We start from the raw sequence: 25,192 nt of genomic DNA on the forward strand, positions 1-25,192 counted from the left end.
TGTTGTGATGCTACCTTTATTCAAAATGATGTTAGAAGCTCAGCTAGAGTACAGTAACTACAAATTTTTAGCACTTTTTTTTTTTTTTTGGTGGGGATAAAGATTTACAGTAGAGCTGCGGCACACAGAAAATAAAGAATAGAGCAAACACATTACAAACCATTAAAAGTCACTTCTAGAGAGCTGACTTAGTTTTCTTCTGTTTGTTTGAGAAAGCAAGAGGTCAGCTGGGAACTATGATCACACCTATATTTTCAATTAGCATTTTTTGAGAAATGAATGAGATGTTATTAGAGACCATAAAACTATTGTTTTATGCACCAACATTTTTTAGGGGCTTCTAGAGAACACTATGTAATGAAGATGTATTTCCTCACCATAATCTTGAGATGTACATTGCTTCTTTAATTGTCTTGTCTGTCTCTCTTTTTAAAAGAGGTAGAAATGGATGTATGTATAGCAGATTCATAAGGATTAATAACATATGACTCTTTGCTAATCACACACATTTCAGGCTGATTGTACTTGTGAATGAATGAGCTTCATTCATGCCTTCTCTTAATTAAATTTGCATGTATGAATTGTGTCAGGATTAAGGCAGGAGCAGACTCATTCTCTGGATGACAGAGTGCCTGGTACACCACCAAGGACTTCAGTGATTAAACTATCAGTGGATATTATTATTAACTTCTGGAGACTAAAAGGACTCAGAGAACTCTGTTACAGATTTCTAAGATTAGATTTTTGTCTTCTTTACCCGAAATGGTTTGTACCATACTCTCTTTGTGATCCTCCAATTTCTTATTTTGCTCAGAGTAAGATTATCTGAAGTCTCAACAACCCTAAGTTTAAGGTTAGCTTATTATTATTGTAGTCTGAATTTGACCCTTGATGCCTTGTTTTGATTGACTTTAGAAAGAAAATAAGGGCAAAGTACTTTGTCGGTCTTGTGAACACATCTATTGCATTAATTAAGCCTATGTAAGAAGACAAGTCATTGCAATATTATTGTGTATTTCAGAATTTTTACATATGAATAACATTTACCCATCCCTCCAAAAAAAACCAAACCAACCCCCTCTCCCCACACACAAAACAAACAAACAAACAAAAAACCCACCAAAAAAGCTGAAAGTTCTCCATATCAAGTAAATATGTTTATTGAAAGCAAGATTTCATAAAGTAATTCCTTCTTGAATCCTCCACACATCAGAATGATAGGACTTGATATTAATGTTCAATTGATATGGTTTTAGTGCAGCTATGGATTTACTATGTGGCACAATCATCACATATCATCACATAAAAGTGATTTCTATCAAGTAAATAATAATTCATAGGTTCATAGGTTCATAAGGTTGGAAAGGATCTTTTTGTAACTGCTTTCTAGACTACTTCTACTATATATACTAGTCTATATATAATAACTAGAATAGCTAGACTATTCTAGTTATTATATATAGACTAGTATATATAGTAGTATATAACTGTAGTTATATAGTATATATATACTATATATAACTAGTAGTATTATAGACTAGTTATTCTAGAATAACTAGTCTATTCTAGACTATTTCTAGACTAACTTCTAGAATTGTAACAGCTTTCTAGACTCCATGGTTCTGACTTTGTTGAGGGCCTTGCTTAGTGTAAAATCATAACGTGAGAAGAGAAAGAAAGACGCTCATCTGTCACCTGATAGGATTTGCTTTGCTTACATCTGAGAGAAAACTTCGGCTTTCTGGAGGTAAGAACTGATCATATGCTACTTCTTTCCCATTCCATTTGAAAGAGTAGGATAGCCCTTTCATTTCTGACTGTGGCAGACCTTCAGTTAGGTATATACTTCTTTAGCTTCTTTGAAAAATAGCTTGTTTAACTAAGAGGTTTCTCTGGAAACTGTTATTTTTCAAAATGACAGTAGGTTCTTAGAAGCTTTTTGCTCAGAGTTGTTTGGGACTTGTTGACGTTAAAAAAATGAAGCTGAAAGTATCGGGTAGTCACTTTTTCATCATTTGGAATAGTGTAAGTTACTTGGTTTAGGAGGATCTTTATATGTGTACTGTGTTAGACGTTAGTTGATGCCTAATACAGCTAATTATAAAGCTAGTCTGTATCATCTTACCTTAGCTTATAGATTCAGCAAATTAGTTTTAATGCATTTCATATATACAGTGAACCTTTAAGTGGAAGTAAATTTCAGATCCAGAAAAAAAAATGGCAGACTAGTAATTAGAACCCAATTTTCCTTGCATTGACAGCAATTTGAGTTGTTTATTAAGTCAATGTAATAAAGTAACAGAGCAACATCACACTTGATTGAAATCTTGGCCAAGTATGACAGATGTTTTCAACTCATTGTCAATCTCAAGTATGTTTTAATGGGTTTCAAATGCCTGGAGCTCCCCTCTGCAGATGCCACTGTTACTAAGACTGTGAAAAGAATCTTTAGGGTAATGATGGCATGGAAAATTCTTTGAGTAAATGGTCTGTCAGAAGACTCCTGACTAGCAACACAAGTGAAGTGCAGTTCCGAATGATCTTTGCATTTTGAATCTGAAGATCTGGTGCAAAATCATTTGTATTTAGGTGAGTACCCCAAGTAAAGGTGAAATTTTAGATGGGAGCATTCTTTAAGGATTACTTGTAATTCCTGCTTCTAAGTAACAACTGATTACAGTTATTTCTGCTTACACTTCTAGGTCTGGCTGGGAGTCTGAAGAACAAAAGCACATCAGAATAAAAGTCACAACAAATATTTAATTCAACATTTTATACTGGGATGAGCAGAAAGTTTGATGATTGTTCAACTGCAAAACTTCAAACTGGATCAAGAGCAAAGATGGTAGCACTGACTGAAAGTTTTACCTGTTCTTATGACTCTGTATAAAATCTCTGAATAAAAAAACCCCAAAACATATGTTTCACATTGTTTGTGCTGATATTGAAACAATGTAAAGCAGTTTTTCAGACTCAATATGTATAGACTGGTAAAATATAGAAAGTCATAAGGAAATTGTGTCTGTAGAAATACTTGAAATTAGGTTCATGGTCCCAAAATATAGCAAAGAGTACTCAATTTTATCAAGTGATTAAATTTAGATTAAATTTAATAACTAGAATTTGTCTGTTCAGAAAAATGTAATTTATAATATTATGATATTTATTATTCTACACAGAAGATTTAACATACACATTCTGTCGAAATACCTATGAAAATAAGAGCTTCTTTCTAATGAAAAGACTTCTTTGACATAAGCAAGCAGCAAAAGATTCACATTTTATGTAGCTTTTGCACTGGCGTGTGAATTTTATTTACAGAAGAAATGTGTTGAAAATGTTGTTTCTGAATCATGAATCTAGAATTTCATATACAGCAGGGTCTAATGACCTCATTTGCTCAGAAGAATCCCTTAATCTCTGAAAGCTGCTTTGAAAACAACAAGCAAAACTGATTTTGTGCCAACCAGAGCTCATTTTTATTCTTTCAGAAAGACAGAGTTATGTGCTCCAATCCAATGTCATTAGAACTCATACTTTTATCTCACTGAGGTACATGTTAAAATTGAGCCTTAAAGCAGCTTGTACAAAAATTATTTGATATTCATATAAGCAAATGAGATATCATATTTTGTGAAAGCTGTTATTCAAACTGGCATCTCCTGAGATCTGGCCATTTTGTTGTTCTTATGTTAAGCTTGTTGAAACTTGCCTTTTTTCTTCTTCCAGCTTTACTATTATCATTTGGTGTATATCCTATGCATGGATGGGGAACTTGAGAAAGAACAGTTTATGAATAGAGGTACTACTGAAGTCTGGGATAATTCCTTGTAGCCATCTGCAATGGAGAACAGAAATGAACGCTGATGTGGTTGCAAATTTGGAGATAAGAAGACAAAATAGTTTAAAAGAGGGTTGTTTGAAGCAATTTTATGGATGTAGTAGTCTAACATGAAGTATGAAAAGAGGCAAGTATGAATGTGTCTGTTCCACTTTCCAGTCTGTGGCTATCAGGCCAGACTGCAGAACTGCAAAATGTTCTGGCTGTGCACCACACCAAAGATATGCTGGTATTTTGTTGTAATTAGTAATGCCTCTCTTTATTAATCACAAAACATTAAAATCAAATATGCAAGGTTATCACCTACTTAAACTTTTTTCCAAAGAAGAAAGAACAATACTTTAAATCTGTTTCAGTTTGCATAAAAAAAAGCATAGTAGCATTTTTAGCACTTTAAGTCATTGACACGATATTCTGGTTCAGTCACTGTGAAAGTAGATCTCTGAGAAACCTAGCATTAGAAATTTTGATTCACATTTTCACTGGAATAAATCACACTTTAGGTTTCAACTTGTGAGGAAAATCGGGCATTTGCTTGAGAAGCCTCTGGTGACTCAAACACGTATGCTGATTATTACTGGTGTGTCACCAGCTGGAACTACTTAAACTGGAGGGTACTTTAGATTCTTCCCCTCTCCATCTGTAATTGGCAAGTGTATTTTCTGCCTACAGTCAATTGCTTTTACATTCTGAGTAATATCTCTAAGTAAGAATAAATATTACATTAGCTACAGAAGCTATTGATTTGAGGAAGAAAATGCCCTTTCTAAATGCCACTTGAGGTGACTGATGTATAAAGAAAACTGTGACATCATTAACTTTGCTGATAAACCTGTCACTTTGCAAACCAAGGAATGAACACAGGTAAATGTAGTTCTTTATGAATTATGGCATACAGACAAGGGAAGGATAAAATGGAAACATCACATAGAAAGACCAATCTATTGAACAAGTAAGCTTAAAAAAAGTAAACAAAAAATCCTGCAGATATATTGCAAAAAAGTATCAGAGACTCTGTTTTTTTTTTTTTTTTTAAAAGAGAAACTGGAACAGCAAATTCAATTTTCAGTATCCTGCAGACCAACAAATGGCTGTTGGTTTTCTTGCAGCACATGGACAAATGCATGTTATGGCACAGTTCTAGGTTCACAGAATATGTATTTTCAGTCCTTGATGGTAGCCATCATGCAGAAATATCAAGATTATAGAATTTGGATGGATGCTTTTGTTCAGTATGTATTTAAGTTATGATGCATTCCTGTTGATCCTTCTGAACACTGTAATCTGTATCTTCAGTGATCCTTGCTAATAACTGATCATTTTTAACTACTAAGTTGTGTTCTGTTAAAGATGGGGAGAGGAGAATTGGGAGAAATTGTTTTCTGTTTTCTTGTTCTAAAGTATGACAGATTTCTAGTAATCCTTTTTGAGCTTGAAGAAAATGTTACTTCCTTAAGTGAGGTACCAGAAGTTTCCAGACTAGGGATCTTAACTCCTACAATAGCATATCCATTCTTACAAATTACAGGAACCTCAGATGATACTTTGTGATGGTAGGGAAAGCTGAAATTCGTCAGAGTTGCAAGTTTTTGAGAACTGAAAAGCTCAAGACCTAGATTTTAAATAGTCTTATATGCCTGGAAGTCTGATTACCAGTAAGTACACAGAAATGATGGACTAGAATCCTGTCGAAGACAAAAACTGTTTTTGCCTTTTTTTGTCTCAAAGTTTGCTTCATGAGGACTTTCTGGTGCTAAGACTCTAACTGACAACTGCCAATTATCTAGGTGGGTGTCACCATGCTACCACGTTCACTAGTTGCTACTCCTTGAATTTAACAAGATACATAAGTTCTTATGTACCTGTGTTACTTCCCTTCAGGTCAAACTGTACTCACAGCAAAAATTTTATGAGTTATAAATAAAACACTGAGAATATTCAGCATGAATAAAGCTCTGTCTGTTCAGAAGAGTGAAAGAATGAATTGTGAATTTTGAATCTCCTCTGTAATGTTAATAAAGCTCCCTGAGGTGAGTTGCTGGCAAAGTTATGTCTCTTCATTGTCTACGTTCTAGTTACTTACACATTTTATAAAATGGTTTCCAGAATCACAAACTGAGTAGTTCTTCCTGATGCGTTTTGTACATCTGCCTTCAATGCTAATGTCATTAATCTTAACAAAAACAACAAAAATGATAACAACAAAAAGTAGTCCATGAGTAAATGGCATAGTATTGTCCATATATTTTAACCAGACTGAAAAAAAATCATTAAGAAAGTCAATTCATTTTTTAATCCTTTCTAAGATCACTGGGATTTCTAAGTTTTATACATCACTGGAGATCTATCTGCGCTGCTGAGGTCAGAGAGCAATAGTCTTTTCATTGCAACAATATCATATCTTAAAAAACTGCCTATAAAAGTCAAGGAAGTAGGACAGCATTCTATCCCCAACAAGTTCTGAAATGTTGCCTGTGCAAAGCCTTTTTGGGCAGAAGAGCTGACTGGACGCTGAAGGGGCTGCTTGTACCACCCCATAGAATATGTAGCTAAAGTCACAAAGCTGAGGATTAGTGCAGTTGCCCTGTTGATACTTTTCTTCTAAAACTCTGTGTCCTGGTAGCTGGACACGGTATTGTTTTTAATGAGAGCCACTGTGATCTCTTTTCTATTTGTATCTTCTTAAATTTTCAAATTCTCTGTTGCTTTGATATATCAGCTTCCAGCATTTTCAATTCTTTTAAATTAAATGTCAAGAGGTGATGACAAGTTTCACTGATATAATCTTTCATATTATCATGAAAAATATACAATTTTGACTACTTCATTTTTTTATGTAGTACTTCGGTATGTAGTGAAACTATTTAGGATTTCTAAGAGTTCAAAGCTATGTGCCCAAACCTTCTGTACTTCTCTGAAAAAAACCCCCCAAAAACAAATACCTGGAATGAAATACCGTTTAAGCTCTTGCCTGTAAGCTGCAGCCTGTTACTAGATGTTAGCATCTGTGATGTAAGACCAAACTTCTTATAAATTCTGTGTTAGCGTCATCTCATTGAACAGCGAATGTGGAATTTCTACTTAGCATAGCCTGCACAGATGGCACTAGGGGGCTCACATGGCAGTACGGTGAATTCAGGAGCAATGAAGTGTCATTTTGCGATCCATAAATGCCAGTGGGACTCTTGTTAAACTGAGTAACCAGGTAGCAGAGTCAGCTGTCTGCTTTGCTCACTTCTAATCAGACTCAGCATGTTCACTTCTGTGCTAAGCAAACATCTTGCCCTCTAATCAGATGACCATTTCAGGTTTAGTTTTATTCTAGTTCTTAATCTGAGGCTATTTTTAAGAAGTTGTGAGCTACTGCAAATAAGGATGGCTTTAGGTGTCTCACTAAAACTCCCTTCCATTTTCCCAGAGGTGGCTGTACTAAAACAAGATGAGTGTATTTAACCTTAATTTAAAACTTGGCTAGTTTGGAATTAAGAAAGCATGGAAACTGAGGAAGCAAAGCCCCAGACAGTAAATAGTCTCAAAATGTCAAGTCCTAAGAAGGTAAAATATCCTGCTTTTCTTCTTTGGTTCTAAGTAGTAGTCTCTTTGGGATGAAATTGAAATAAGTAACTCAGTAGCATAAGAACCTGCTCATGACATTCCTCACACCACAACCTTTGTTTGAAGTACATGTTTGATGAGATTAGAATATGTGACCATCTTGCATGTGTAGATTTTAGAGCTAAGAATTAATGATACTTCATAACCTCAGTGAAGGTGAGATTCACTGTGCTGTACTGAAAAGCCTTAATTTGATATTTGAAAACGGAACAGTCACAGAAAGATCTTAAAGAAACTACTACAGGCTATATCTTGCAGGCTTTCATAAAAAGGTGAGATGAAAGACAGCAGATGGATTTATCTTTTCACTTAGAAGCAAAACTACGAATGAGCTTCATATAAACAGATCTCTCAGCCGAATATAGCTTGACAGTAATTCCATGGGATTCATCAAGGCAAGGGAAGTGATTATGCATGATGCCATAAAATAATGTGAAAGTAGGATATCTCCTATGATTTCAGTATTTCAAACCTGAGTTCATTAAATACAACTTTTTGAAGAAAATGCTAACCTGTGTTGTAACAATTCTCTTCTTCATCTATTCTTTAGAATGGTGAACAGACTTTACTTACAGCTTTCAAATTCTCATTTCCAGTAATCTTAACATTACCAAAACAATTCCCAGACTGCAGATAGTACTGTGACTTTTGACTTTAAAATGATGAAAGTGAGTTTTTAAGCTTTAAAACAGTTTTCCTGAATATCAGTCTAGCAGGTATGTTTTACATATCTTACTCAGACTGTCAATGTAATAGTGGCATCTGCTACTAAAAACACAGACAAAACACATAGTCAGAAAATATATGATGAGATGAATTGAACTCTTGCTTCCTTCCTTTGTAATATCCCAAGGTAGGTCTGCACTGCCAAGGAATAAACTGAGGCATTTCCTTAATTTATTCTAGCGTAATATGAATTTATAAATAGCAAATTTCTTAGCAACTACTTCAGTAAAATGTACTTAGAATTTACTTATTTTTTTCATCTACTAAATCATGAATGTCCAACGTTTTGGTTTGCTTGGGCCATATTGAGTGAAGAAGAATAGTCTTGGACCACATATAAAATATATAATGTAGTTATTGTATATAAATAACAATACTTATCGTATATATATATATTCATTAAAATGTAAAAAAGCAAGGAAAAAAACTATAAAACTAGTGGGATATTTTACCTCTTTTTTTTTAACATGTTTGTGTGTGAAATGCATCAGTTTCTGGTTCAGTGGAAGTGGTTACAATTCTTATTGAGTTCTCAAGATGTTCAGCAGAGATTCTTGATGAAATAATACCCTTCCTGTGATTCATCCTTGAAAAAGTTGTTTACAAATGTACATGCTGCCAAAAAGCAACAAAATGAATAAAGTGTGATTGTGAAGAACAGGATATTTTTCTCTGTTGAGACAGGTCTTATAAAAGTCTAGCAGAGAGATGTGATCAGATTTTAGTTTGAGTTGGATGGCTGATTGCAACTTATTTGTTATTTGTGATAACTTGAGCTTGTCATGATTTAAGTTGCATTTCATATGTTATGATTATGTTATATATATGTTATGACCTAGCACAGATAACTTGATTTTCACTTTTAAGATGTGTGCTTAACTCCTTTAAATGAGTGATTAAATCCACTGAAAATGCTAAATCTGTGAGTCATTTTTCATCTTCAAGTTCTGGCACAGATTTTCCTTTTGATTCCATAAATGATTTAATTTCAAACATAATAATATCAATTTAGCATTTGACAAAAAATAAATGATGAAAAATAAATGATGGTCCCCTAAACAGCATTCATATATTTCAGGAACTCCTGGAAATGACAATGATTCAATCCATTGGACATTATGAAATTCATAGCTTTGATGATGATTTGCATGACATTATCTGCTTTTAAAGTTTTCTCACATAAATTTTCTTGATGTACAGTACAGTGATATTTTACTGAATGTGTTTCTGGTAGCAATTGCATCATCTCTTATTAATAAGTCTCTCTTTTTTACTGATCATTGCTGAGGCATCAGCTATACCAGATATGTTGTCAAGGTTTTAAAAAAATGGCTTTAACATAATGTTTGCTGCTTCACACTGTGAGAATACAAGACAGTATATTCAGAGCAGAAGCTGTGGAGCAAGATAAAAAGCATGAGAAAGGAAGGCTGAGAGCCAGGGACACTCCAGAAGAAAAGGAAAACAAATTCAAGTAAGCTGTGTGGTGGCCACGTGTTGAAGACCATGATTGGAGGAAGAGCACATGGCTTGGAAAGACTCATGACCCTGACTGGATAAGTGTTTGCATGCGTGGTGTGTCTGTGTTATGTTTTGTTTACATGAAAAGGCAGGTGGGAAAGTTAAAAGACAAAACATGTGAATGTATATAAGGGATGTTAGAACCTGTAATAAATGATCTGGATCATCAACATCTGAGGTTGTTCCTCAGATGCTGCATCATACAAATCAAGAGTTTTATCTATGTCTTTCAATAGCACCAAAGAAGCTATTTCTTCAGTGACATGATATTTATCAATACCTTTAATGAAAGTGGCAAGTTGAGCTGTATCTGTGCCATCAGTACTTTCACCTATTGCCCAAGCATAAAATATGAAATTAGCACCTTTACTCTTCAAATTTATTCCATTAGATTATCCTGTTTCTTGAGTTTGCCTGACTATAATCTGTTGAGACAAACTGATTCTAGAAAAATCTTCATTTTTATCAGAACTGTTGATATCTGTCATCCTTTCCATACATTGCTTAATAAACTCATCACCAGGAAATGTCTTTGATTTTTTTGCCTATCAGATTTGCTACTACATAATAGAATCTGAGTTTTATATTTTTAAAAAAGATTTTGTTGAGATGACAGATTTCAGCTTTACTATTTTGTTTTTATGAAGTGTTCCTCAATATGCATCAAATTTGGCAATGTTTCTGCAGATAATGTATTTTAAAATTGTGATCTTGGAAAACTGACACCATTTCCTTACAAATTAAGCATATTGCTGTACTACTTATCTTGACAAAAATTACTCCTCTGTTCATTATTCTTTGAAAATTTTTTCTTAATCCACAGTTTTTCTGGGTTCTGTTTTCTTCTGAGATGCCGTGAGGTAGGCTGAAATATTACTATTGCGAGTCACTGCATTTTTCTCATCAAGGAGACCAAGTGCATGCCACTTATATGTGATGGATGAGAGAAGCAGAGTCAGCATTGTCTTGTGCCCTTCCTGTCCCTTGGCTCCAGCCCAGATGGTGTTGATCGTATGCCAGTGGTTCGATTGTTCCTGTTCAATGGGTATATACCAGGACAGAGCCGTCACTGTGATGGTGCAGGGCAGGGGGTGGCCACAGTATGAGCTGTCCAAGGATATGTGTGGCCCAAAGGATGTAGCTTGGACACACCTGCATGAAATCCTATAGGCTCTTAATTTTCATGATGAGGTAAGAATCAAATGCCATTGTAGGTTTGGCTTTTACAGGCTTTCACTATGTAAAAAACCACAGTATTAATGTTCTATGTTGTGTTTTTATACATGTCTCATAGCCAATTTGAAAAAATAATACTAATTTAGAGTGTCTAAATACTATGGCTTCTCAAGATCACATGCATACCTAGATCCGCTTTATTCTACTGGGAGGCAGGTAGCTGGCTAACTATCATCTGGATATGTCAATTTTTATTTTTTTTCAATAAAGAATTAATAGCATAAATTGAATATAATGAGATGTATGTGGTTTTTTTTTTGGTTGTTTTGTTTTGTTGAATTGGATAATTGTATCTTTTTTCTTGCACTGGTTAAAGTATAGAGGTTTCTCCATTAAACTTTACATGCTTCCTATGCTATCATGTGTCTTTGAAATGATTAATTGGTAAACCAAAGCATAACAGCAGAGGAGAATGTCCTTGTTGATGAGTCTGGAAGATTATGCCTGAACACACAGAGTTGGTGAGTTGTGCTACAAAATCTCATTTTCACAAACAGATGGCTTGTGCACAAGAATAGTGGGCAAGCCAAGGGAAGTGCCAAGTGGCACTGTAGCTTGCAGAAATTAACTGTTCAGGTGCACAGACACAGCAATCTGATCTGTGCCCAGCTATAAGAGCTCTACCAGACTGCGAAATATTGGGTATTGCTGGTGTTATTTTCTCAAATAGTAACTGTCCAACTTCAGAATAAAGACTGAATTAACAAGAAAGAAAAGCATACCAAAGTTCCCTACCAAGTTCTATGTAATTACTCAAATTTCAAGCAGAATAATCTGTTCCCTAGTTGTAGTGAGGAATAAAAATCCACAAGTTCTATAATGATGAAATTTGTGAGCAAACAAGATTAGTGATGTTGGTAATGTTTAATGAAAGGGATCATTAATAACAATTTACGCATTTAAAAAAATATCTTCAAAAGTAGTTGTAAAAACAGAAGAAAAGATTTGCCACTTTCAGAATGTTTGAGACCAAAGTAAGCAACAAATGATCTCTAGTGCAGATTGTAAGAGAATAATTAATGATGCAGTGCAGAAACAAATACACATGACAGACTGCAAATGCATTCACAGTCTTTCATAGTTTTCTTGAATTCTTACTTGTATCATTGCATTAACCTATTATTATTTTTTTTTTTAAGTACAGTGTAAATAATTGACTTAGTTCTCTGCCAGGAGTGTAAGGACTCTTATGAATCTCAGAAATCTAAAAGTAATTTTCTGGTAATCATTAATTATGTCTTTAAGACCTCATGAATTCCAGATCATACATGCAGTAAATGAATGTTGGTAGTAGGCAGTGAGTTCTTGGTATCTGAATCTGTTGTACAGGACTTATATTGCTCTAGATGTTTGCTGGGTTGTAAATGACACATTTGCTTCAATATTACCTCAGAGTATTTCATGACTGAAAAGATAAACAATTTTTTCAATAGTAAATTGTCCTGTATATTACTGATTGCTTAATAACTTACAACTGTAAAACAACTAATAAACTACAGGAACAACTTGTTTCCCCTGAGCAGTATAGCAACCAGATTTGGAAGAGTAGTGATTCCTCTGTACCAGGAAGGGGATTATCTGTCTTTACTTTTTTGTTGTTGTTTTTAAATTCTCATGCATGACTCCAGTTGCCATAGAAGAATGAGCTCCTATTCATCCATCACCTGCAGTGCTCTGTTAATAAAGAAGTCAGAAAGTGTGCTGATATAAAACATAATTGGTTTATTATGTTGTGCAAAAACAGTGGTGACAGCACGCATAGCCGCCACCGAAAATGACATTTTTGACAGTTTATGACAGCTCTTGAGTACCTGACTCCTTCAACAGTATTGAAACACTCGGTGAAATGCAGTTTACATGCATATAATATATGTTTGTATTTAAATAGAAGTAGAATTACAATTTTTACCTACCTTGAACTCAAAGCATTTATTAAAACATACAGAGAAGAAGCTGAAAACAGCTCGTTAGGGTTCTGCTGATTGCTCACTGAACTTCAAAACTTGGAGGTATTTGCTCAAGAGAAATGGTCTACTGTGTTGATCTATGGCATTTTCATAAAGTTACCTTTTTTTTTTTATTAGTATTTTTTCCACTTCAAAAACTCTATGTTGAGGTCTTAATTGAATTCCAAGTGTGATGAAAAGACACATACTGAGCAGGGTGGAATGAGAAATGTCACTCAGTTTCTGAGTAAATGCCATGTATTCAAGTCACCTTCTTTATATTGCCTAGCGGAATGCATGATGTTAAATAAAAAAAACAAAATGTGAAGAATATTCAGAGCTAGTTAATAGTATTAGAACACATCCATTAGTCCTGCTATGTATCTGGTTAGCAGATATGTTTTTCTAAGATTATTCTCTGCTTTCTATTGACATAACCAGAAAATGGTCTAGTCTGATACGTTAAGATTGTTTTGGAAAAGACAGAGCTATTTAATCAGCATAAAAGAAACAGAATGCTGTAGAAAATATAACACAAGATAGTAGCTTCAAAGTATCTAGCTTTGTTGTTCCCTTACCATCTCCCTTGAAGTATAACACAGCTTAAAAAAAAATAAATCAATTTATGTCTGGGGCAATCGATGTGTGCAAAGTAGATGACAATGAAATGTGTAAACTGACAGTTTTACTCAGCAGAGGATTTTAGAGCAAGAAGGCACAAGAACTTAAAAAGAAGCCAGCATATCTCCTTTCCCCACCTGATGTTATGAAGGAAAGCAGGATAATTTTAAACTGTCCTACAGTGCTAACTGTATGATACATCATAAGAGATTGAGATGACAATTTGCATTCAGCAGAGACACTGTATGGCAACTCTGCATGTTCTGCCTTGTCTTGGAGTGGGTAGTGCAAAAATGAGATGGTTAGGTGTCTAAATCACATAAACGACTGTTTTGTCTGACACTGTGATAGACAAAAGCCAATAACAACAAATAAAATAAATTGACCGAAATGCAATTTTAAATCAAATAACTTACTATTTCTGTATTTCTACTGATGATATTTCTTAGGAAAGCTCCAATAGCAACATGTGGCAACTTACTGAAGCATACTTTCGCAGCAGTACAGTGGGGAATGTTTTGCATTAATTCCATTACTGCTTCCAGAATTTCAGGCATTATTCTATACCCATTAGTTTGAAAATTTCACCCCATTGTGCCTCAAGCATTTGAGGAACAGAAGGATATCTGGTAACCGTAGTCTGAGAAATGAGGACTAACAAAACCAAGCATCCAAATGCAAGACAACTTTCTCTAAATAAAATGACTATTGTGTGTGGCTGCTCAAGCACAGGAATCTCCATCCCTTGAATAGGATTGATTTGAATGGATTCTTTTTTTTTTTAATATGGTGTGAGCTACACAGATAGATTAAATTTTTATTTCCTTTCAGAGATTTTGTATGCTAGATAATAGGTAGAAATTAAGTGAAAGGCTTTATAAAGTTCTAATCTCTAAAAGAAGTGGAAAAGTTAGAGAAAAAAGTGAAGGGCCAGTATTTGGTTTTCTATGTTAAACATATCCACCTGACTTGTTTAACAGAAGCAAAAATTAGCATAAAAAAACCTTAGTGTGTGTTGCAACATCTGGAACTGCAAAGCAGCTCAGCAGATGTTAGCTATTTGTTCAATCCCATTGAACTCTACTAAATTAATGACAGACTTAAGCAAATACCTTTTAGTGTCCTTTACTGACACAGGCCATGCAAAGCAAAGGTTTGTTACTGAGTTATATGTGGAAGTTCATATGTGGAAGTTATATGTGGAAATTCAAATTAATTTACTTATCAGGCAATGGCTGTGTTTGTGTAGCTGTGCCTTGAATTTGTCAGACTAGTGTCTGATAGTTTGTTGTGAACATGATTTGCAGAAGACTTTAGCTTAACTGAAACTGTGATTAAAGTCCATTTCAGTTTTTTCCAGCTGGTTGCCTGGCAAAGCATCAGTATAATATCAGCAGCTATTGCATATAAAGTCTGTTTTAAGTCAGTGACATACAGTGAGTCCTATTCAGCATTGGCTTAACCATAATTTACTCATTGGAAGTGCACCCATATTTATGCTGGCTTATTATTTTAAGAGAGAATTGCTAGGAAGACTTTGCAGCATGTAACCATGGAAGCACAGCTAGTGAATGGCATCCCACTAGACTGAACCATCCAGACATTTTTTTCCCCTAGGGGAAATTCACTAAATGTGGTGGATTTTTAAAGTCCAACTGTTGCATTTGAGGAAACTGTATGCTTCTAAGCAGCGTTCAGATTCCACATTATTCATCTGCTCAGTTTGAGGAAGAATCTCGTCCTTGTATACAATCCCCTAAATTAAACTGTGTTCTTCATGGGAAAAGATATGGGGGGATATGTTTGGAGGACAATAGCCCATGGTTTATATTTTATTGAAAGGTGATGAAGAGCAGAGACATAAAAGGCTTTACTTACTATATGACTGCTGTTATCAGCGTAATTGAAATATGCTTCAGTTAAAATGTAGGTATAACTGCTGTATAAAATGAGAAACTTGTGTAGAGTTAGGTTTTTATACATATATTTTATAATCTTTTCTAATTATCAATATGATTCAGTAATAATCAATCCTTTTGCATTAAATGACAATATGATTATCTTAGTAATTTTAAATATGTTCATTGAAAAACGTTAAGAACAGCCATGGTTTTCATTATCATTTTCAAGTCACGATACAGCCAGAGATAATTTAAGATAGAAATATATTTTTAAGATTTTTATTATTATTTTTTAACTGTTTAGACATAGGTTAAAATTTCATTAGTAACTATGTAATGGTAATTAAAATTTTTAGCGTATCTCTGTGATGATGGGTGATGTCTGCTTGTTACTTTGCCAGTACTTTGCTGGGCCATTTTGCATATTGCTGCCTCTACTGAAACATTTTCTGTCTATGGCTAATGGTCCTTGGATTATATGAACAGAACTGAAAAATAAACAATAATGATGTAATGGTACTTAATGATACTGCAATGGTATGAAGCCATTAAGTATGCATCTCAATTAAATGCTTATAGGAAGATAGGGATGCCTAGATGTAGAGCACTGAAGACTTGGGAGTAGTAGAAGTACATGTCTAATAATAGATTCCTAATCAATTTTCTCTTATCTATGTGACTTGATAATATGAAGCCTATCCTAACCTTCCATCTTTTACAATATGTGTCATTTTCTGGTAATTGTCCTTTATATGCTAATTGTTTTTTTTTCCTTGTTGATGACCGCTGAGCTAAGTGGGAGAAACATGAACCTATTCATCATTATTTTCTTCACTACAGGGAGATATTTCTAGTGTTTTTATAACGATACAATTTATTTTGCAAGGAGATATGTTTTCACAATCTGTTTTGAATGACAGTGGTAGTTCTAATAATAATGTTCTTTACTTAGTGATACAGGAAGTAAGATTGTCAGCCCAGAAAAATGCTAGCAATTGTTAGCTTTTAGAACAAAACAGAACGACCACCCCTCAAGCCCCAGATGCCAAACCAGGTGAAGAAAACTAACAAAACAACAAAAAAAAAGCCATAGAAAAGTTATTTGACTCTTCCAGACTATTCTACTCACCAGCCTTTCACTGTAATGATTACAGAACTATGGATACCTTTTATTTTCCATGTTAGATTTTGTTACGTGGTAACAACAGAACAGAGGGCAATTCTGAAAGGCATGAAAGCTTGCAGTACAGCCTACCTCTCACTAGGAACTGTCAAGAGATCCTAAAAATGTATTTTTGTTCTTCCTGTTGCCAGTGTGAGACTGTCAACTGAAAATACAGATATGGCAAAGTACTTTGAATACACTTGGGCAACAAGAAGGATGCATGTTTTCTAACAATCTCTGGGTATGTAGTGGGTCATAGTTTGTGCACACATTCATACCTTCCCTTCAGTTGGTCTAGTATACATGAGAGGATAGTACTGCTTTACTTTTCTGATGATGCTGTGGGATCTCGCTGCTTCAGAACACCACTTGTGAAGCAGGTTTTATACTGGAGCTGTGTGTTACACTTCTCTAATACTAATGAAAGCAGTGACAGCTAGGAAGTGGAAGTAATGTGTCCTCAGTCTTCTGTTTGCTCTCTGCAAAGTTAACCATGGTTTCAACTTGTTAGCAGTGTTGCTGTCACTACAGAGACCTTTATGCTGCAGACTGGAAGTAGTGCACGGTATGCTGGCTGCTCCTTTTACAGAGGGTTGCATACGCACACACTTACATTGGCTCACAAAAAGAGCAGTGCTGCTAGAGTATTTTATTTTTGCTATTAAATATGTCTAGTGGTACACTGCTTCCCCCTGCAACTGCTACTGGGGGCATGGTCTCCAGAATTTGGTGCTGAAGCTCTGTTGTCTTTGTGAGTCTTAGCAGCATACTGAAATATTAAGTTACTGTGAAAAGTAGAGTTTGGATGTGAGGAATACTCAGTGTGTTTATAAAATTTGGTTAGACTTATTAACAAAATAGGCCTTTCAAAGTTGTTAATAAGTAGGTATTGTGAAGAATGTTATAACATGCACTAATGTCTTGCTGTGGCCTTTTATGCAGTCAGCTAAACCTGAATAAAGCAAGCTGTCAAAATAATGAAAGGACAAAGAAAAATTGCTATTAGATGGCATTTAGGCATCCAATTACAAAAACTAGTGGAATATCCTTTAGTATGTGGAAAGATGGAGAAAAGGAAAACTTTAAAAGAGCAAAGTAAGGAATTAGTAAAAAATTAAAAAAAACCGTGTTGGTTAAAATAATGCCACTGTTTTATCAGAAAGTTTGTTAATTTTTATTTCTGAATGCTCTGACTTGAAAAAAATATTCAGTAGGGGACATATGGTAGAAGATGTCACGGTGCTATTCACGACAGGGACACAATGGAAAAAAAGAAGGGAGAGAGGGAGGAAAAAAACAGAAACTGCACTGTGGTGGCCACCCTGCTGCTCCAGCAGAGCAGAGCCGTGCACATCGGGGGTGAGGAAGGGGGAAGGGTACGGAGATAACAGAGGGGTCGAAAAAAAAAGAAAATAAAACCAACAATGGCAACGATTTGAGGAGGAGCGGTAATTTTACTAAATCTAACAAAATCGAACAATTGGGAAAGACAAAAGTTTCCAAACCAAATCTAAAAGCTAACGTTAGTAAAACTGCAGGGGAAGCACACGTGCTTTACTGCATCCAGTCCCGAGCTCCATCCCTCTTCTGCTCCCCGCCACAGCATTAACTCCCGACGTGATGTTCTGATATGGAACACCGGCATGAAAACCACAAAACCACAACAGGAGAGCAGATGGATGAGATAAAGATGGTAGTGCAGAAAATGTTGCAAATATTTGTTTGCTATTTTAGACACACTGGGAGATACAAATAAGAATTAGAAATGTGCAAATCTTAGGCAAGTGTAGAAATAAAGAAAGCGTGGGTAAGAGGAGAAGCTGATAGTTGTTTTCTGTACTGATCTTCATATATCACTAGCAACTAACACATCCTTTATATAGCATCCATGGAATGCTGAAGTCAATTGTTCAGCAATAACTTGCCCTTTTTTTTCTTTTCAGTCTGTCTAGAAATACAGCACCAGTTGAACAGTTAAATTGCAGGGAAAAAATAATCAGTGCATATATACTACTGATAGTTAGAACATTAACTTTAGGGAATCATTAAAGAATACTGCTGGTATACAAACTGGCACTGTTTAGTTTTAATGCTTTGGTCTCTATGTAATTACAGTGCTTAATCAAGGTTTGAATTGATGGTCACACCAGTATATTTCGTTTCTTTTTTTGTAGCCTTTCATACCTTCTTTAAGATTCAAGTAATTTCTGCTTTTATGTGGTTGCTCAAAGGGCAATAACTTTTTTTTTTAAACTAGTGGAAACTGCTAAAGCTTGAGAACATCTAAATTTCTTTAGATACGGTGAAATGAGAAGCTGAGGAGCCCAAATTCTTGCCTTAATGTTAGCTTCCACTCTCCTCAGTGTGAATGATGGAAATATATAATTTAAAGACAAGATTGTATTAATTCTCAATGCAGTGACTCAAAGTGTACAGTTTTTCAATCAAGAACATTGTATTTTAGGGGCTGGAAGACACTTTCCCACAACAGATGAGATCACTGACACATTTGGCCTATTTTCATTTGGCAGTGATCATTGCATTTTTGAAGAAAGGTAACTCCAATTCATTATAACCTGGTGCGAGCTGTAATGCTGTTCATGGTTTGGTGGATTGAATCAGGTGATGTGCAGAAGAATTATCTGATTACTTTTATATTATCACTTATGAAACTGAGATTTGGCCTCCTTTTTTAACAATGTTTTAAAGCCTGACTGTTTTGGAAAAGCAAGTAGTAATTTTTCTGATTTCCATGGAATAATTGCACAGTAAATCTTCAGTAACAAAAATCTGCATGAAAGACTGAGCCAAGCCCCGTTCCCTAATGGGAATATAATGGCAAAGCTCCAGTGTGCTTCCTTGGGCACAGTGTTACTTGAGATGGCCTCAAAATTCATTCATCAAGATCTAGAACAGAAGTGCTAAACTTTGATTTATAGCCTTATTTTCTTTGTTTGAGGCATGGTTGTGCTCTGCCATGTTGAAGTCTTCAGTGCATGTAGACAAAAGACATGGATCTTTCTGGTTTTCTATGTGGTAAAAGTAACTGTGTGTACACTTTAGATGTTGTTACCTCAGGAGCAGTATCTGATCCTGCAGTTAAGTGCAGAGTGATTTACATTCAAGCTCTTCAGTACTGGTGGTGAACTAGATCCATGAACAGTTTTGCCCAATTCTGTTCTCCTAGTTTGCTTTCAAGGTCTGATTATATTCACTTGATGGTTACCTTCCCTTTCTTTACTGCTATTTCAGTTTACCTATACTATCTCTCCCTCCCATGTCTGTTACCAGCATGTCTCAGTTGCTATTGCATAGGGTGACTGGTTTCTTGTGAGCAGAATTTTCCACCTGCTACTTTCACTGGCTAGTTGTCTGCTGTCTATGGAAAGGCACCCTTAGTAAAGATAATAATGGGATATCTGTTTTCTATTCAGCAGCTAATTGTCATGTAGCATGGATTATTCTGCTTCTGAGTTCATTGTCTTGTCTTTGTATTTCAACCACATCATACTAGTAGATTCTGAACTTGATGGCAATAAGGATGGCATGATACTTCTGCTTCCATTGAAAGACTAGGCTAAAAATTTGCTTTAGTGAAACTGCTTGCAGGAGAAAAAGGATCTCTTTCAGCAAATAGTTTTCTACCACTGGTTTTTAATGATTTTTTTGGGGTCCTATCAGTCAACTTCAATTTTTCTTTGCTGGAATAAACCGCATTTTGTTTATTTCAAGGACTGAACTTAACTATTCATCTTTCGAGGAATAGAAATAGAAAGTGCATCCCTCAGTGTTTATATGGTAGCCTCATTAGGGAGACTCAATTACTGGGACTTGATTTCTTTTCTCCCTGTTTGACTTCATGTTTCATGGCATTTTCTCTTTACAGTAGCTGAGAATTTAAATTCCTTGAGAGAGAAGCTGAGGATCTATGTGTTTGTGAAGAAAAATCCTGCAGCTTCAGTTTCTTATTTTAAGAAATAAAAACAGCCCCTTGACCAGGCACTGCACACGGGCAATAGGGGTCAACTAAGTTGCAATGCTGTTAGTGCATCTGCTGTATGAATATCCAGCCTTTTGGCTTTCCTGGGCCTCATTGACTGAAGAGGAGCTGTCTTGGGCTGCATGTAAATTAAGTAGGTCACTCCAAAAGTAATGTTGTCTATCTTGGAAAGCACATCAGGTAGAAAGAGAACAATAACACTGTTTGATAGAGCAAATTCTCAGCTAGAAAACAGCATTTTTCAGCAATCACCACTATTAGCTATACATATTTGTCAGTGATGAGCATGCCATGCTCTTAAAAATCTGCACTAGAGTTAACCCACTGTTACTGTCCCTTGTGCATATCATTATCAAAGGACCATAGAATGGATTATGTTGGAAGTGGTCTTAAAGACCACCTAGTTCCAACTCCCTTGCCGTGGGGAATATGCATGGAAGGAACGTGCAGAACCAACACTATCTTTACTAGGATTCTTTGCAGTTCATCTGTTTAAGGTAAGGTCATTATAGCTACAAACTACACTGTTCGTTTTTACTTTTCGTTTTCTGGGAGAGTTTGATAAAATGTATTAGTTTTGTTTACAGGGAGCTCAGAGTAGCAGTGGTGCCAGTACGGACAGAATTTGGACAGAACAACAGTGTATTAGCTGTCGACTTCAGGACTAATTTGTGTAGACACCTTTTTTTTTTTTTTTTTAACATATGGGATAGGCAGACTTCTTTTTGCCCTACAAATACAGATCTACTGTGAGTCTTCCATTTTTTTGTCTGTTTCATGCAGAACAGAAAAAAAATATATCAAGGAAGCATTCACAGCTCAAAATGTTAAATTTACTGAAGATCTGAAGCCCAGTGCCTCTGGCTAGCTTTTGGTTGCATCAGGTTGACAGAAATCATTCAAAATGTTGGCAGTTATGAGCTGCATTGGTTTTTCAAAACTTATATTGGGAAACATTGATTGAAAGAGTAGATAAAAAGAATGAGGAAAGAGGAAGAGAAGAAGTTTATCAGGTGTTCTGTGGATTCTGCTTATCAGGTCTAATGCAATCATCTATCTGTGTCCTTCTTTTCCTATCTCCTGTCATCCGAGTTCTTATTCATCCATTCGTTCTAAACTTCTAAGCTACGTGCTTTTGAACTGTATTATCTTTTTCCTGCACCTGTACCATGCCTAGTAGAGTGGGAATCAGGCCTATAGATGTTACTGGAACAAAAATAGATAATGAGGACAAGGGTGAAAAAAATTTTTCAGTATTCCTGACGTAGTATTTTTCAGTTAATGTGTGAAAGTGTACAGCCTCGGGGTTTTGATTAAAAGATCAGTAAATTATGTTAAATTAAAATGAAGGAGGGCTGAAGGGAACCTATATCTTGTGGTAATCAGAACACCATCATAAAAAGAAAATAAATAATCTGAGTGTCCAAAATTCTCTAAGTGCCTGTGGAATGAAAGGTCAGGAGGAACAAACAAACAACATTAAATTATGTAACTTGATTTTTGAACGTGTTCAAAATTTCATTTTTTTCCATCTCCCCCTACAAAGTACCATATTCTATCCAAAATTCATCATTTTTCAGTTTAGGTAACATGTAAAATTATGAGAGCTTATTGTAATTTCTAATAATTTGCAGCTTCTGTATCTATAGTATAATTAAAAATGGAATTTGAACTCTGTTTCTTATGCTCTTCCTAAAGACACGAATTTGGAGCAAAATTTGCATAATAACATTTGCTTTTGTCAATGTTCCAAGCAGGAATATAATTAAAAAGGTGAAAGGCTTAAGAGATGATGGTTCATAATGTACTTATTAAAACTCTGATTAAAATAAAATGTCTAAGGAAAAAGGATTAAGCTTCCTTTATGTTTCATTTTTGATTTTTCTCATTGTATATATGGTGAACAGATAATTCAGTAGTGCTATAAGGGAAAAAGCATCCTAAGCTACTGCTGCTTGGGCAAACCTATTCAACTGAGTTTTTAACAGCTGCTTCCAAGCTTCATTAAGGCTCATTATGAGTTGTCATGTATTAGAGAACTTATATTTTCAGATGATCTGTGCACAGCAGTGAAGATAAAAGTCTATCTTAAGGCTGTACTAAAAAGAACAGAAGATGGTACATATTAAAAAAAGATTACTGAAATTCCCTAATTAGCTAGTGTAGACCTTAAAAGCAAAGCACAATCACAGTTTTAAAGGAAGATGGCAAAAAGTGACTCATCTATGGTTGGATTCTTTGACTCAAGCATGACGTACTCATTAATAAGGATTATTTACCAGTTACCTTCCATAATGTGCATATATACATACATGTTCAAGAGTTTTTTGTTTTCCCAGAATCTAATGCCCAGGTGGTCTGTTGTGAAGAATTGTCTTCAAAACCAGTTTCTGTGAAAACACACATAAAGATTGTAATTCCAGTCTCATTTTTGATTGAAACTCTGCAAAATATTAGTTTCTAGACATGAAAAATCCAAATAGTTAAGGTGAAGCAGAGCTTCAAATGATTTCTGTGGAGGACAGAGTAGGAAGAACAGTAGTAACTCAGATCTGTTTTGCAGCAGTTTAAGTCAGCATGTTCTGATGTCATTAGAAAAGGATCTAGGCAATAAACTGCTTTGTATGAAGACAATCTATTGTTTTTACATGAACACATGATGTACACAAGAAAAATGAATATTCTGGGTTAAATTCATCTGCTGCTGATGGTTTGCGTCACTAGTGCTATTTAACATCAGCCTAAAAATAAGCATGTCCAGCCCCACTCTTATTGTTCCGCCTGTAATGATAAAATTCAACAATACATAGATCCAAAGTTGGATAATAATAGGAACAAAATTCTGAGGTTCTTGTTCATCCTCCCAAAAAGAACAGTTCTCCACATTTTGCCAATGTTTTTATTTGATGTTTGCTGGTTTTTTCTTACATCAACTTGCCTCTGCTTTTGAGTTTGCTTTTTGTTTGAATTTCAGTACATCTGCCCCAGTAGCTTTCTTAATCGTTACTGAATTTCCACATCTGGAATGACGTAGGCATTTGTGAATCAACATTTAAATGTCCTTTATGTATTCTTCTGCTACCAAGTACATAATCAGAGATGGGACATTTCAACAAGGTGCAATCTACTGTGGCTAAAAATGAATGTATGAACTTCAGAACTGGAAATGGGGTGGTGGAGATCAGTGTGGCAACATCCATGAGCTATAGGTTATATCTGAATGTCATACTGTATGTATTTAGCAGAAAGGAGAAGGGAAGATGCATCTGCCTGCCCTCCCTCTCAAGCCCAACAATTTGTCTGTTACATGCTGCAAAATGTCTGGTTCCATTGACTTGCATTTAAGTATGTGATAAACTGGATGACAGTTGCTCAAAATGATATTTTACAGCAATATACAGCCCAAAAAACTGCTAGCAAATGCTTGGAAAATTGGGATAGAAAATGATTCAGTTATAAGCACACTTAATTTGTAACAAATATTACGCAACAATTAATTTCATAGACTTTGTTTTGTTATTATTTCATAAAACTGATATGCAAACTGGTCTAACAGGTCACTGTCACTAAGGAGAGACCATCTTGTGTCCATAACGATGCCTTTCAGGATAAGACTGAGATATGTTGGCAGTGCAACATACAGTGCTTGCACACTGCTGTTTTACAACATTCTCAATTAATGGAGTTGTTGTCGGCAGTAAAATTCCTGCATAAAAAATCTCCACAAATTATAATATCTGTAAGACAAATGGGGAAAAAATTCAAAGTGCTGTTTACCTTCTGTGCAACTAGGGTTTGATCAAATAGGACTTCCTTTTGGAAGTGTGTGTTGGAAGGCATGAGAAAGATGTCTGAGGCAGGTGGATATTGTGAAATGGCAGCCTTTCAGCTGGGGAAGGAAGATTATAGATGCTCAGATGTGAAGCTACCCCATGACAGAAGGAGAGATGTGAATATTCCCTGTGCAGTGTGCCTGGAAATACAACTTCTAACAAAAAGGTCTGGAGGAATGTGGTGGAAATGTCCAGCAGGAAGCTGTGAAGGACACAGAAAAGAAAGAAACCCCAAAAAACACCAGAAGAGCATTGCGTAAATGACATCAAGAAATCTCCTATCAAATATTAGATGGGATGTAGAAAGCTAGAAGGGTGAGAACATGCAGGAGAAAGACAAAACAAACATTTTGTTCTTCCTGGAAATGTCTTCAGACAGCAGTTGCTTTATTTATAAAGAATCTTCTCCAGGCAGTTAATTAGCTTTGTCAGTCAGCTGTCGTAAACCAGATTATTGAACTGTTTCATATTTGATATTCTTTAAACTAACATCTTGACATTGCCAGTAGGTGTGTTAATAATCTGAAGACATGAGAAGAATTTATTATCTTTGGTGTGTCTGTCTGTGATATGTAGTAGAGAGTTAACTTCATATTATCCAAACATAGCGTGAGCTTTCTTATTAAAGATTCTAATTGCATTTTGAAAATGATATTCGTTTAGTTTGTAGTGGCAAACGGCAATATTGTTGTGTGGGAGGCTCTGTGTACACAATAACAAATCCTAATGGAACAAATGGCAACTTCGTGAGCACTGCACTGCTAAAGAGAAGAGTGAAAGACAAAAG

This window comes from Cyrtonyx montezumae, unplaced genomic scaffold (assembly GCF_038088225.1).
Source record: "Cyrtonyx montezumae isolate F1298 unplaced genomic scaffold, pur_monq_1.0 scaffold_2, whole genome shotgun sequence".
NCBI lineage: Eukaryota > Metazoa > Chordata > Aves > Galliformes > Odontophoridae > Cyrtonyx > Cyrtonyx montezumae.